An 11881-nucleotide genomic window follows, 5' to 3' on the forward strand; every position below is an offset into this window, starting at 1 on the left:
TATAATTATTTTCTTGTTAAATTGGTAAAAAAAATTTTTTTTTTTAATTTTCCTAGTACTGGTAAGGAGGCATATCCTTTACCAAAAAAACTCTAACCAGCCCAATCAGAGAAACAGAGAGAAGACACAAATTACCTGTATCAGGAATAAAACAGTTGACATCACTACAGATACTATAGGTATATAATACTTCAATCACTTAACAGTATAACATGGTGCTCTAGCTTATTCGTTATTTTTTTTTATTTAAATTTTTTTAAAATTTTTAAATAATTTATTTATTTTTGGCTGCATTGGGTCTTTGTTGCTGCATGTAGGGTTTCTCTAGTTGCAGTGAGCAGGGGCTACTCTTCGTTGAGGTGTGTGGGCTTCTCATTGTGGTGGCTTCTCTTGTTGCGGAGCATGGGCTCTAGGAGCATGGGCTTCAGTAGTTGTGGCACGCGGGCTCAGTAGTTGTGGCTTGCGGTCCCAGTTGCCCCACGGCATGTGGGATCTTCCAAGACCAGGGCTCGAACCCGTGTCCCCTGCATTGGCAGGTGGATTATTAACTACTGTGCCATCAGGGAAGTCCAATTCATTCTTTTTAAATCTGCATTTTATTCTACTGTATGGATATGGCATAATTTATTTAGTAATGGGTGTTTGGGTAATACCAATCTTTCTTCATTTCTACAAATAGAGTAGAAAATTAGAATAGAAGCTTTTAGCTTTTAAAAAATTCATCTTTCCTTTTATGGTTCATACTTTTAATGTCTAATATACAGACTTTTCATATTTAGGTTTTAATGCAAAATTTATTGTTTATAAGGTGAGGTAGGAATCTGGTTTTATTAGTATATATGTATATACATATATGTGTATGTATATATATATAATTTTTCTAGCATGATTTCTTTTTGTAAATAGTCTGCTCTTTACACATTGATTTATTATACCAGCTCTGTTATAGTCCACATTTACATATATGTTTGGGTTTATTTCAGGAGTACCTATTATGTTCCATTGGCCTATTTGTTTTCCTCTGTGCCAATACTACACAGTTTTGATGATCTTAGCTTTTTAATATATCTTGCATATATCTTTAATATGTCTTGCATATGTCTTTAATATTGTATAGAAAGAGTACCCCTTCTTTGTACTTTCTTTTTGAAATTGTGTAAGCAATTCTTTGACCTTTACAGCTTGTTGACCACATAAATTTTAGACTCAGTTAATATTTTTTCATACAAATCAATTTGAGATTTTGATTAGAATTGTAATTAAAATTATATGGATTTTAATGAATTTTATAGATTATTTCGGAAGTACTGATTTCTTTTTAAAAATTATTTATTTATTTATTTGCACTGGGTCTTAGTTACGGCAGGCGGGCTACTTGATTGTGGCTCGCCAGCTCCTTAGTTGTGGCATGTGAACTTTTAGCTGCTGCATGTGTGTGGGATCTAGTTCCCCAACCAGGGATTGAACCCGGGCCTCCTCCATTGGGAGTGCAGAGTTTATCCACTGCACCAGCAGGGAAGTCCCTTGATATCTTTTCAGTGTTGATTTATTTAATTCATGAGCAAGGTACAATTTCCACTTAATTCAAGTTCTCTTTTATGTTATTCAATAACATTTTTTTTTATGAAGTTCATGCACATATTTGTAGGATTTGCTCCTAGGTAATTTGTAACTTAGGTAGGTACTGTTGTATAATTTTTTTGTGATTCTTTTTTTTAATTACACTTTCTATTTTATTATTCCTAGTGTAAGGGAGCCTTAAAGAAATTTGTATATTAATCTTGTATCCAAAACCTTGTTGAATACTTTTAGTAGTTTTAAAAGTTTATCTATAGAGACTTTTGAATGTAGATAATCTTACTATCTGTAAATAGGACAGTTTTATCCATCCCCCCCCAATTTATATTCCTCTTCTTTTTTATTCATTTGAACCCCTTCTGATTTTTTTAACCCATTTTGCCATTAGTCATTTCAAAAATCCAGCATCAGTTTTGTTGGTCAATCCTATTTTTCTTTTTAGTTTCTATTTCATTAACTTCTGCTTTTATCACTATTGTTTCTTTTCTACAAATTTTATTGGGTTTACATTTTTTTTCCCCTAGTCCTTTGGAATGACTAGCTTAGCCATATATAATTTTTAGTTTTCTAAAAAATTTCCTTTATATTGTATTTATAGATTTTATACTCTTCATTACTTCCCTCCTTCTGCTTTCTATGGGTTTATTTTGCTGTTCTTTTCTATTTTCCTGAGTTTGAAGTTGAGGTTATTGATTTTCACCCTTCCTTATTTCTTCATATTTGCCTTTAAAACTAAGTTTCCTTTTAAGCATAGTTTTAGCTGTCACTCATAAGTTTTGATATGTGGTATTTTTATCATTATTGAGTTCATAATATTTTCTATTTTCATCATGACTTCTTTGACCCATGACTTATTTAGAAGTTTATTGTTTAATTTCCAAACATTTAGTGATTTTCTAGTTGCCTTTTTATTCCCCCATTTTAGGTAGAGAATCCACTCTATTCAATCCTTTAAAATGCTTTGAATATTGTTTTATGTCTCAGCATATGGTCTTTTAAAATATGATTGTATGTTGGATTCAGTGTTCTGTTTATGTACACTAGATCAAACTTACAAATTAGCTTTCCAAATGTTATAATATTACTTTTTTTTTTACATCTTTATTGGAGTATAATTACTTTACAATGGTGTGTTATTTTCTGCTTTATAACAAAGTGAATCAGTTATACATATACATATGTTCCCATAACTCTTCCGTCTTGCGTCTCCCTCCCTCCCACCCTCCCTATCCCACCACTTTAGGTAGTCACAAAGCACCGAGCTGATCTCCCTGTGCTATGCGGCTGCTTCCCACTAGCTCTCTATTTTATGTTTGGTAGTGTATATATGTCCATGCCACTCTCTCACTTTGTCACAGCTTACCCTTCCCCCTCCCCATATCCTCAAGTCCATTCTCTAGTAGGTCTGTGTCTTTATTGCTGTCTTACCCCTAGGTTCTTCATGACATTTTTTTTTCTTAAATTCCATATATATGTGTTAGCATATGGTATTTGTCTTTCTCTTTCTGACTTACTTCACTCTGTATGACAGACTCTAGGTCCATCCATCTCATTACAAATAGCTAAATTTCATTTCTTTTTATGGCTGAGTAATATTCCATTGTATATATGTGCCACATCTTCTTTATCCATTCATCCGATGATGGACACTTAGGTTGTTTCCATCTCCGGGCTATTGTAAATAGAGCTGCAATGAACATTTTGGTACATGACTCTTTTTGAATTATGGTTTTCTCAGGGTATATGCCCAGTAGTGGGATTGCTGGGTCATATGGTAGTTCTATTTGTAGTTTTTTAAGGAACCTCCATACTGTTCTCCACAGTGGCTGTACCAATTTACATTCCCACCAGCAGTGCAAGCGTGTTCCCTTTTCTCCACACGCTCTCTAGCATTTATTCTTTCTAGATTTTTTGATGATGGCCATTCTGACTGGTGTGAGATGATATCTCATTGTAGATTTGATTTGCATTTCTCTAATGATTAATGATGTTGAGCATTCTTTCATATGTTTGTTGGCAGTCTGTATATCTTCTTTGGAGAAATGTCTATTTAAGTGTTCTGCCCATTTTTGGATTGGTTTGTTTGTTTTTTTTATATTGAGCTGCATGAGCTGCTTATAAGTTTTGGAGATTAATCCTTTGTCAGTTGCTTCATTTGCAAATATTTTCTCCCATTCTGAGGGTTGTCTTTTGGTCTTCTTTATGGTTTCCTTTGCTGTGCAAAAGCTTTGAAGTTTCATTAGGTCCCATTGGATTCTTTTTGTTTTTATTTCCATTTCTCTAGGAGATGGGTCAAAAAGGATCTTGCTGCGATTTATGTCATAGAGTGTTCTGTCTATGTTTTCCTCTAAGAGCTTGATAGTTTTTGGCCTTACATTTAGGTCTTTAATCCATTTTGAGCTTATTTTTGTGTATGGTGTTAGGGAGTGATCTAATCTCATACTTTTACATGTACCTGCCCAGTTTTCCCAGCACCACTTATTGAAGAGGCTGTCCTTTCTCCACTGTACATTCCTGCTTCCTTTATCAAAGATAAGGTGACCATATGTGCGTGGGTTTATCTCTGGGCTTTCTATCCTGTTCCATTGATCTATATTTCTGTTTTTGTGCCAGTACCATACTGTCTTGATTACTGTAGCTTTGTAGTATAGTCTGAAGTCAGGGAGCCTGATTCCTCCAGCTCCGTTTTTCGTTCTCAAGATTGCTTTGGCTATTTGGGGTCTTTTGTGTTTCCATACAAATTGTGAAATTTTTTGTTCTAGTTCTGTGAAAAATGCCAGTGGTTGTTTGATAGGGATTGCATTGAATCTGTAGATTGCTTTGTGTACTAGAGTCATTTTCACAATGTTGATTCTTCCAATACAAGAACATGGTATATCTCTCCATCTATTTGTATCATCTTTAATTTCTTTCATCAGTGTCTTATAATTTTCTGCATAAAGGTCTTTTGTCTCCTTAGGTAGATTTATTCCTAGATATTTTATTCTTTTTGTTGCAATGGTAAATCAGAGTGTTTTCTTGATTTCACTTTCAGATTTTTCATCATTAGTGTATAGGAATGCCAGAGATTTCTGTGCATTAATTTTGTATCCTGCAACTTTACCAAATTCATTGATTCGCTCTAGTAGTTTTCTGGTAGCATCTTTAGGATTCTCTATGTATAGAATCAAGTCATGTGCAAACAGTGACAGCTTTACTTCTTCTTTTCCGATTTGGATTCCTTTTATTTCCTTTTCTTCTCTTTTATTTCCTTTTCTTCTCTGATTGCTGGGGCTAAAACTTCCAAAACTACGTTGAATAACAGTGGTAAGAGTGGGCAACCTTGTCTTGTTCCTGATCTTAGTGGAAATGCTTTCAGTTTTTCACCATTGAGGACAATGTTGGCTGTGGGTTTGTCATATATGGCCTTTATTATGTTGAGGAAAGTTCCCTCTATGCCTACTTTCTGGAGGGTTTTTATCATAAATAGGTGTTGAATTTTGTCCAAAGATTTCTCTGCATCTATTGAGATGACCATATGGTTTTTCTCCTTCAATTTGTTAAGATGGTGTGTAGGGCGCGGTCAGCTAACTGCCACGCAGCAGGAAGCTGAAGCAAGCTGAATCATCCTTCCTGTGGCCACTGCGCTTGCGCTAAGTATACTAATGAGGTTTTAAAGTAGCGACCTATCCGATGCTGGCTCACAAGTCGCACCATCAGCGAAAGCCAATCACAGAGCGACACATGTTCTTAATCCCTATATAAGCAGACTGCTATAGGATTGCGGGGTCTTCCTTCCATCTTTTCTTTAACCAAGCTGTGCTCCAATAAAGTGTGATACGAGAAGAATCTTGCGTGTGGCGACTCGTCATTCTGCTGGTCAGAGGCGGCTCGCCGCATTTGGTGCCGAAACCCGGGAACTTCGCGCCCTGCATGGAGGACCGATTCAGAACTCGACACACGGAGTGAACCGTCGGATCAAGATCCGATCTGGGTGCCATCAAGACTGACGAGAATTGTTGAAGAAAACTTCAGAGAAGATGCTGAGCTGGATGTTCCTGATGATTCTTCCCTTGCTTAGGGCAGAGAATATGACGTTCTGGGGAATTGGCCGGACCTGGCCAGTTCCCATGCCGGTTCGCTCTCAGAGCAGAGTTCTTCCAATATTTTATTCCACTAGTTGTGAAATGAATACGGCCTGTACCCAGCCATTGAATTATGACTGGGCACCGTATAATGCCAGTGATTTTATTTTGAATCGAAGTCTTTGTATTAGTTGGAATTCCACAAAGGATTGTATCCTTTTGGCCAGGATAACCTTGACCACTTGGAACAATCCACTTAGAAATAATTTGGTTCCATTGAATATGTTGAATGAAGCTTTGAGCAAGATAACTCAAGGCCACACTTCAGGTTCAGGTATAGGGAATTCCAGTGAAAATGAGATGAATATTACCACTTTAGTTTTGGAACATACAGGGATAGTTCCTTTAAGAAATAATGCTTCTGATAAAACAAGTGCCAACAGGACTGTTGTCGCCCCCTATTGTGAGCCAGTCACATCAACATCCCCAGTCTTTACCCCTTGTCAGGGGGGAACTTATGCTAAGTATGAACTTAGTTCAGGCTTTCAATTTTCCCCTGATTTAAAGTCCTATATGGGAAGAAAGGAAAAAGGAAATGATACTAATGAGACAAAAGGAAATGATAGTACAAAGTGGTATTTTGAAGGATGGCCATTTTATTCTTGGTTATTAGTTAATGAGGCAGGAGTAGGCATGGATATTTCTGCTTTGGCCACTTTACAGATGCCCTGAATAGGAGTGCAGAGATTGGAGAATTCCTAAAGGGAAACTGGTCTCAAGAAGCTGAACGGATGATATTTAAGCAAAAGATTCAGATTATGCAACTGAATGCTACCAAGCTGGAACCCGTTACCTTTGGAGATTTTACCTCTTGGCTCTCTTCTGCCTTTTCCTTCTTTAAAGAGTGGGTAGGGGTGGGGATCTTTGGGATATGTCTCTGGTTGGTCTGTCGCATGCGCGTCAGGGCACATCGAGATAAGGTCCTACTCACTCAAGCACTTTTGGCTGTTAGTGAAGGTGATTCTCCCGCAGCCTGGGTCTCCGTCCTGAACAGTTCGAATTGATTGCCCTTGCACAGAGAGGCCCTGTTGCCATTGCACCTCTATAGGGAATCAAAACGTATTCTGAGTCAGCCTTTGCACCCTGCAGCCCTTGTTGGCATTGCACGCAGGAAGGTGTCTCAGACATGCCAACGGAAGACTGCCCTCGAACAGTGAGCACATCATGAGGTGAACACTTGTACGGGCTACATTCTGCTTGGTGATCCTAGTAAATAAAAAAGGGGGAGATGTAGGGCGCGGTCAGCTAACTGCCACGCAGCAGGAAGCTGAAGCAAGCTGAATCATCCTTCCTGTGGCCACTGCGCTTGCGCTAAGTATACTAATGAGGTTTTAAAGTAGCGACCTATCCGATGCTGGCTCACAAGTCGCACCATCAGCGAAAGCCAATCACAGAGCGACACATGTTCTTAATCCCTATATAAGCAGACTGCTATAGGATTGCGGGGTCTTCCTTCCATCTTTTCTTTAACCAAGCTGTGCTCCAATAAAGTGTGATACGAGAAGAATCTTGCGTGTGGCGACTCGTCATTCTGCTGGTCGGAGGCGGCTCGCCGCAATGGTGTATCTCATTGATCGATTTCTGTATATTGAAGAATCCTTGCATTCCTGGAATAAACCCCACTTGATCATGGTGTATGATCCATTTAATGTGCTGTTGGATTGTGTTTGCTAGTATTTTGTTGAGGACTTTTACATCTATATTCATCAGTGATATTGACCTGTAGTTTTCTTTCTTTGTGACATCCTTGTCTGGTTTTGGTATCAAGGTGATGGTGGCCTCGTAGAATGAGTTTGGGAGTGTTCCTCCCTCTGCTATATTTTGGAAGAGTTTGAGAAGGATAGGTGTTAGCTTTTCTCTAAATGTTTGATAGAATTTGCCTGTGAAGCCATCTGGTCCTGGGCTTTTGTTTGTTGGAAGATTTTTAATCACAGTTTCAATTTCAGTGCTTGTGATTGTTTTGTTCATATTTTCTATTTCTTCCTGATTCAGTCTTGGCAGGTTGTGCATTTCTAAGAATTTGTCCATATCTTCCAGGTTGTCCATTTTATTGGCATAGTGTTGCTTGTAGTAATCTCTCATGATCTTTTGTATTTCTGCAGTGTCAGTTGTTACTTCTCCTTTTTCATTTCTAATTCTATTGATTTGAGTCTTCTCCCTTTTTCTCTTGATGAGTCTGGCTAATGGTTTATCAATTTTGTTTATCTTCTCAAAGAACCAGCTTTTAGTTTTTATTGATCTTTGCTATTGTTTCCTTCATTCCTTTTTCATTTATTTCTGATCTGATCTTTATTTCTTTCCTTCTGCTAACTTTGGGGTTTTTTGGTTCTTCTTTCTCTAATTGCTTTAGGTGCAAGGTTAGGTTGTTTATTCGAGATGTTTCCTGTTTCTTAAGGTAGGATTTTATTGCTATAAACTTCCCTCTTAGAACTGCTTTTGCTACATCCCATCGATTTTGGGTCGTTGTGTCTCCATTGTCATTTGTTTCTAGGCATTTTTTGATTTCCTCTTTGATTTCTTCAGTGATCACTTCGTTATTAAGTAGTGTATTGTTTAGCCTCCATGTGTTTGTATTTTTTACAGATCTTTTCCTGTAATTGATATCTAGTCTCATACCATTGTGGTCGAAAAGATACTTGATACAATTTCAATTTTCTTATATTTACCAAGGCTTGATTTGTGACCCAAGATATGATCTATCCTGGAGAACGTTCCATGAGCACTTTAGAAAAATGTGTACTCTGTCGTTTTTGGATGGAATGTCCTATAAATATCAGTTAAGTCCATCTTGTTTAATGTATCATTTAAAGCTTGTGTTTCCTTATTTATTTTCATTTTGGATGATCTGTCCATGGGTAAAAGTGGGGTGTTAAAGTCCCCTACTATGAATGTGTTACTGTTGATTTCCCCTTTTATGGCTGTTAGTATTTGCCTTATGTATTGAGGTGCTCCTATGTTGGGTGCATAAATATTTACAATTGTTATATCTTCTTCTTGGATTGATCCCTTGATCATTATGTAGTGTCCTTCTTTGTCTCTTGTAATAGTCTTTATTTTAAAGTCTATTTTGTCTGATATGAGAATTCCTACTCCAGCTTTCTTTTGGTTTCCATTTGCATGGAATATCTTTTTCCATCCCCTCACTTTCAGTGTGTATGTGTCTCTAGGTCTGAAGTGGGTCTCTTGTAGACAGCATATATATGGGTCTTGTTTTTGTATCCATTCAGCCAGTCTGTGTCTCTTGGTGGGAGCATTTAGTCCATTTACATTTAAGGTAATTATCAATATGTATGTTCCTATTCCCATTTTCTTAATTGTTTTGGGTTCATTGTTGTAGGTCTTTTCCTTCTCTTGTGTTTCTTGCCTAGAGAAAATCCTTTAGCATTTGTTGTAAAGCTCGTTTGGTGGTGCTGAACTCTCTCAGCTTTTGCTTGTCTGTAAAGGTTTTAATTTCTCCATCAAATCTGCATGAAATCCTTGATGGGTAGAGTAATCTTGGTTGTAGGTTTTTCTCCTTCATCACTTTAAATATGTCCTGCCAGTCCCTTCTGGCTTGCAGAGTTTCTGCTGAAAGATCAGCTGTTAACCTTATGGGGATTCCCTTGTGTGTTATTTGTTGTTTTTCCCTTGCTGTTTTTAATATTTGTTGTATTTAATTTTTGATACTTTGATTAATACGTGTCTTGGCATATTTCTCCTTGGATTTATCCTGTATGGGACTCTCTGTGCTTCCTGGACTTTTTTTAACTATTTCCTTTCCCATATTCGGGAAGTTTTCAACTATAATCTCTTCAAATATTGTCTCAGTCCCTTTCTTTTTCTCTTCTTCTTCTGGAACCCCTATAATTCGAATGTTGGTGCATTTAATGTTGTCCCAGAGGTCTCTGAGACTGTCCTCAGTTCTTTTCATTCTTTTTTCTTTATTCTGCTCTGCAGTGGTTATGTTCACTATTTTATCTTCCAGGTCACTTATCCGTTCTTCTACGTCAGTTATTCTGCTATTGATCCCATCTAGAGTATTTTTCATTTCATTTATTGTGTTGTTCATTATTGGTTTGTTCATCTTTAGTTCTTTTAGGTCCTTGTTAAATGTTTCTTACATTTTCTCTATTTCCAAGATTTTGGATCATCTTTACTATCATTATTCTGAATTCTTTTTCAGGTAGACTGCATATTTCCTCTTCATTTTTTAGGTCTCATGGGTTTTTATCCTGCTCCTTCATCTGCTGTGTGTTTTTCTGTCTTCTCATTTTGCTTATCTTACTGTGTTTGGGGTCTCCTTTTTGCAGGCTGCAGGTTTGTAGTTCCCATTGTTTTTGGTGTCTGTCCCCAGTGGCTAAAGTTGGTTCAGTGGGTTGTGTAGGCTTCCTGGTGGAGGGGACTAGTGCCTGTGTTCTGGTGGATAAGGCTGGATCTTGTCTTTCTGCTGGGCAGGTCTACGTCTGGTGGTGTGTTTTGGGGTGTCTGTGGACTTATTATGATTTTAGGCAGCCTCTCTGCTAATGGGTGGTGTTGTGTTCCTGCCTTGCTAGTTTGTTTGGCATAGGCTGTCCAGCGCTGTAGCTTGCTGGTTGTTGAGTGAAGCTGGGTGTTGGTGTTGAGATGGAGATCTCTGGGAGATTTTTGCCGTTTGATATTACATGAAACTGGGAGGTCTCTTGTGGACCAATGTCCTGAAGTTGGCTCTCCCACCTCAGAGGCACAGCACTGACTCCTGGCTGCAGCACCAAGAGCCTTTCATCCACATGGCTCAGAATAAAAGGGAGAAAAAGTAGAAAGAAAGAAAGAGGATAAAATAAAATAAAGTAAGGTAAAATAAAATAAAGTTATTAAAATGAAAAAATAATTATTAAGAAAAAGAAATTTTTTAAGTAAAAAAAAAACCCACAAAAAACGGACGGATAGAACCCTAGGACAAATGGTGAAAGCAAAGCTATACAGACAAAATCTCTCACAGAAGCATACACATACACACTCACAAAAAGAGGAAAAGAGGAAAAAATAATAAATCTTGCTCTCAAAGTCCACCTCCTCAATTTGGGATGATTCGTTGTCTATTCATGTATTCCACAGATGCAGGGTAAATCAAGTTGATTGTGGAGCTTTAATCCACTGCTTCTGAGGCTGCTGGGAGAGATTTCCCTTTTTCTTCTTTGTTCGCACAGCTCCCGGCGTTCAGTTTTGGATTTGGCCCCGCCTCTGCGTGTAGGTCGCCGGAGGGCGTCTGTTCTTCACTCCGACAGGATGTGGTTAAAGGAGCCGCTGATTCGGGGGCTCTGGCTCACTCAGGCTGGGGGGAGGGAGGGGTTCAGAGTGCGGGGCGAGCCTGCAGCAGATCCAGGGAAGTTGTCCCTGGATCCTGGGACCCTGGCAGTGGCGGGCTGCACAGGCTCCCCGGAAGGGAGGTGTGGAGAGTGACCTGTGCTCGCACACAGGCTTCTTGGTGGCCGCAGCAGCAGCCTTAGCATCTCATGACCATCTCTGGGGTCCGCGCTGTTAGCCGCGGCTCACGTCCGTCTCTGGAGCTCCTTTAAGCAGCGCTCTTAATCCCCTCTCCTCTTGCACCAGGAAACAAAGAGGGAAGAAAAAGTCTCTTGCCTCTTCGGCAGGTACAGACTTTTTCCGGGACTCCCTCCCGGCTAGCCGTGGTGCACTAACCCCTTCAGGCTGTGTTCACGCTGCCAGTCCTCTCCCTGTGCTCCGACCGAAGCCCGAGCGTCAGCTCCTAGCCCTGCCCGCCTCGGCAGGTGAGCAGACAAGCCTCTCGGGCTGGTGAATGCTGGTCGGCTCTGATCCTCTGTGCGGGAATCTCTCCGCTTTGCCCTCCGCACCCCTGTTGCTGTGCTCTCCTCCGCGGCTCTGAAGCTTCCCCTCCGCCACCCGCAGTCTCCGCCCGCGAAGGGGCTTCTAGTGTGTGGAAACCTTTCCTCCTTCACAGCTCCCTCCCACTGGTGCAGGCCCCATCCCTATTCTTTTGTCTGTTTATTCTTTTTTCTTTTGCCCTACCCAGGTACGTGGGGAGTTTCTTGCCTTTTGGGAGGTCTGAGGTCTCCTGCCAGCGTTCAGTAGGTGTTCTGTAGGAGTTGTTCCATGTGTAAATGTATTTCTGATGTATCTGTGGGGAGGAAGGTGATCTCAGCGTGTTACTCTTCCGCCATCTTCCCCCTCTCTCTAATATT

The 11881-nt window shown here is 39.4% G+C and overlaps 1 long non-coding RNA gene across 2 annotated transcripts; it reads left to right on the forward strand.

Annotated features, from left to right (window-relative positions):
• The first annotated feature begins 5704 nt into the window (after positions 1 to 5704).
• Positions 5705 to 7209, forward strand: LOC137224845 (uncharacterized). 2 transcript variants are annotated; one of them, XR_010943532.1, is made up of 2 exons: positions 5705 to 5853; positions 6379 to 7209. It is a non-coding gene; the product is annotated as an uncharacterized lncRNA (long non-coding RNA). The 2 variants fall into 2 exon arrangements; XR_010943531.1 differs by having other exon boundaries at positions 6387 to 7209.
• The last annotated feature ends 4672 nt before the right edge of the window (positions 7210 to 11881 follow it).

This window comes from Pseudorca crassidens, chromosome 5, assembly GCF_039906515.1.
Source record: "Pseudorca crassidens isolate mPseCra1 chromosome 5, mPseCra1.hap1, whole genome shotgun sequence".
Taxonomy (NCBI): domain Eukaryota; kingdom Metazoa; phylum Chordata; class Mammalia; order Artiodactyla; family Delphinidae; genus Pseudorca; species Pseudorca crassidens.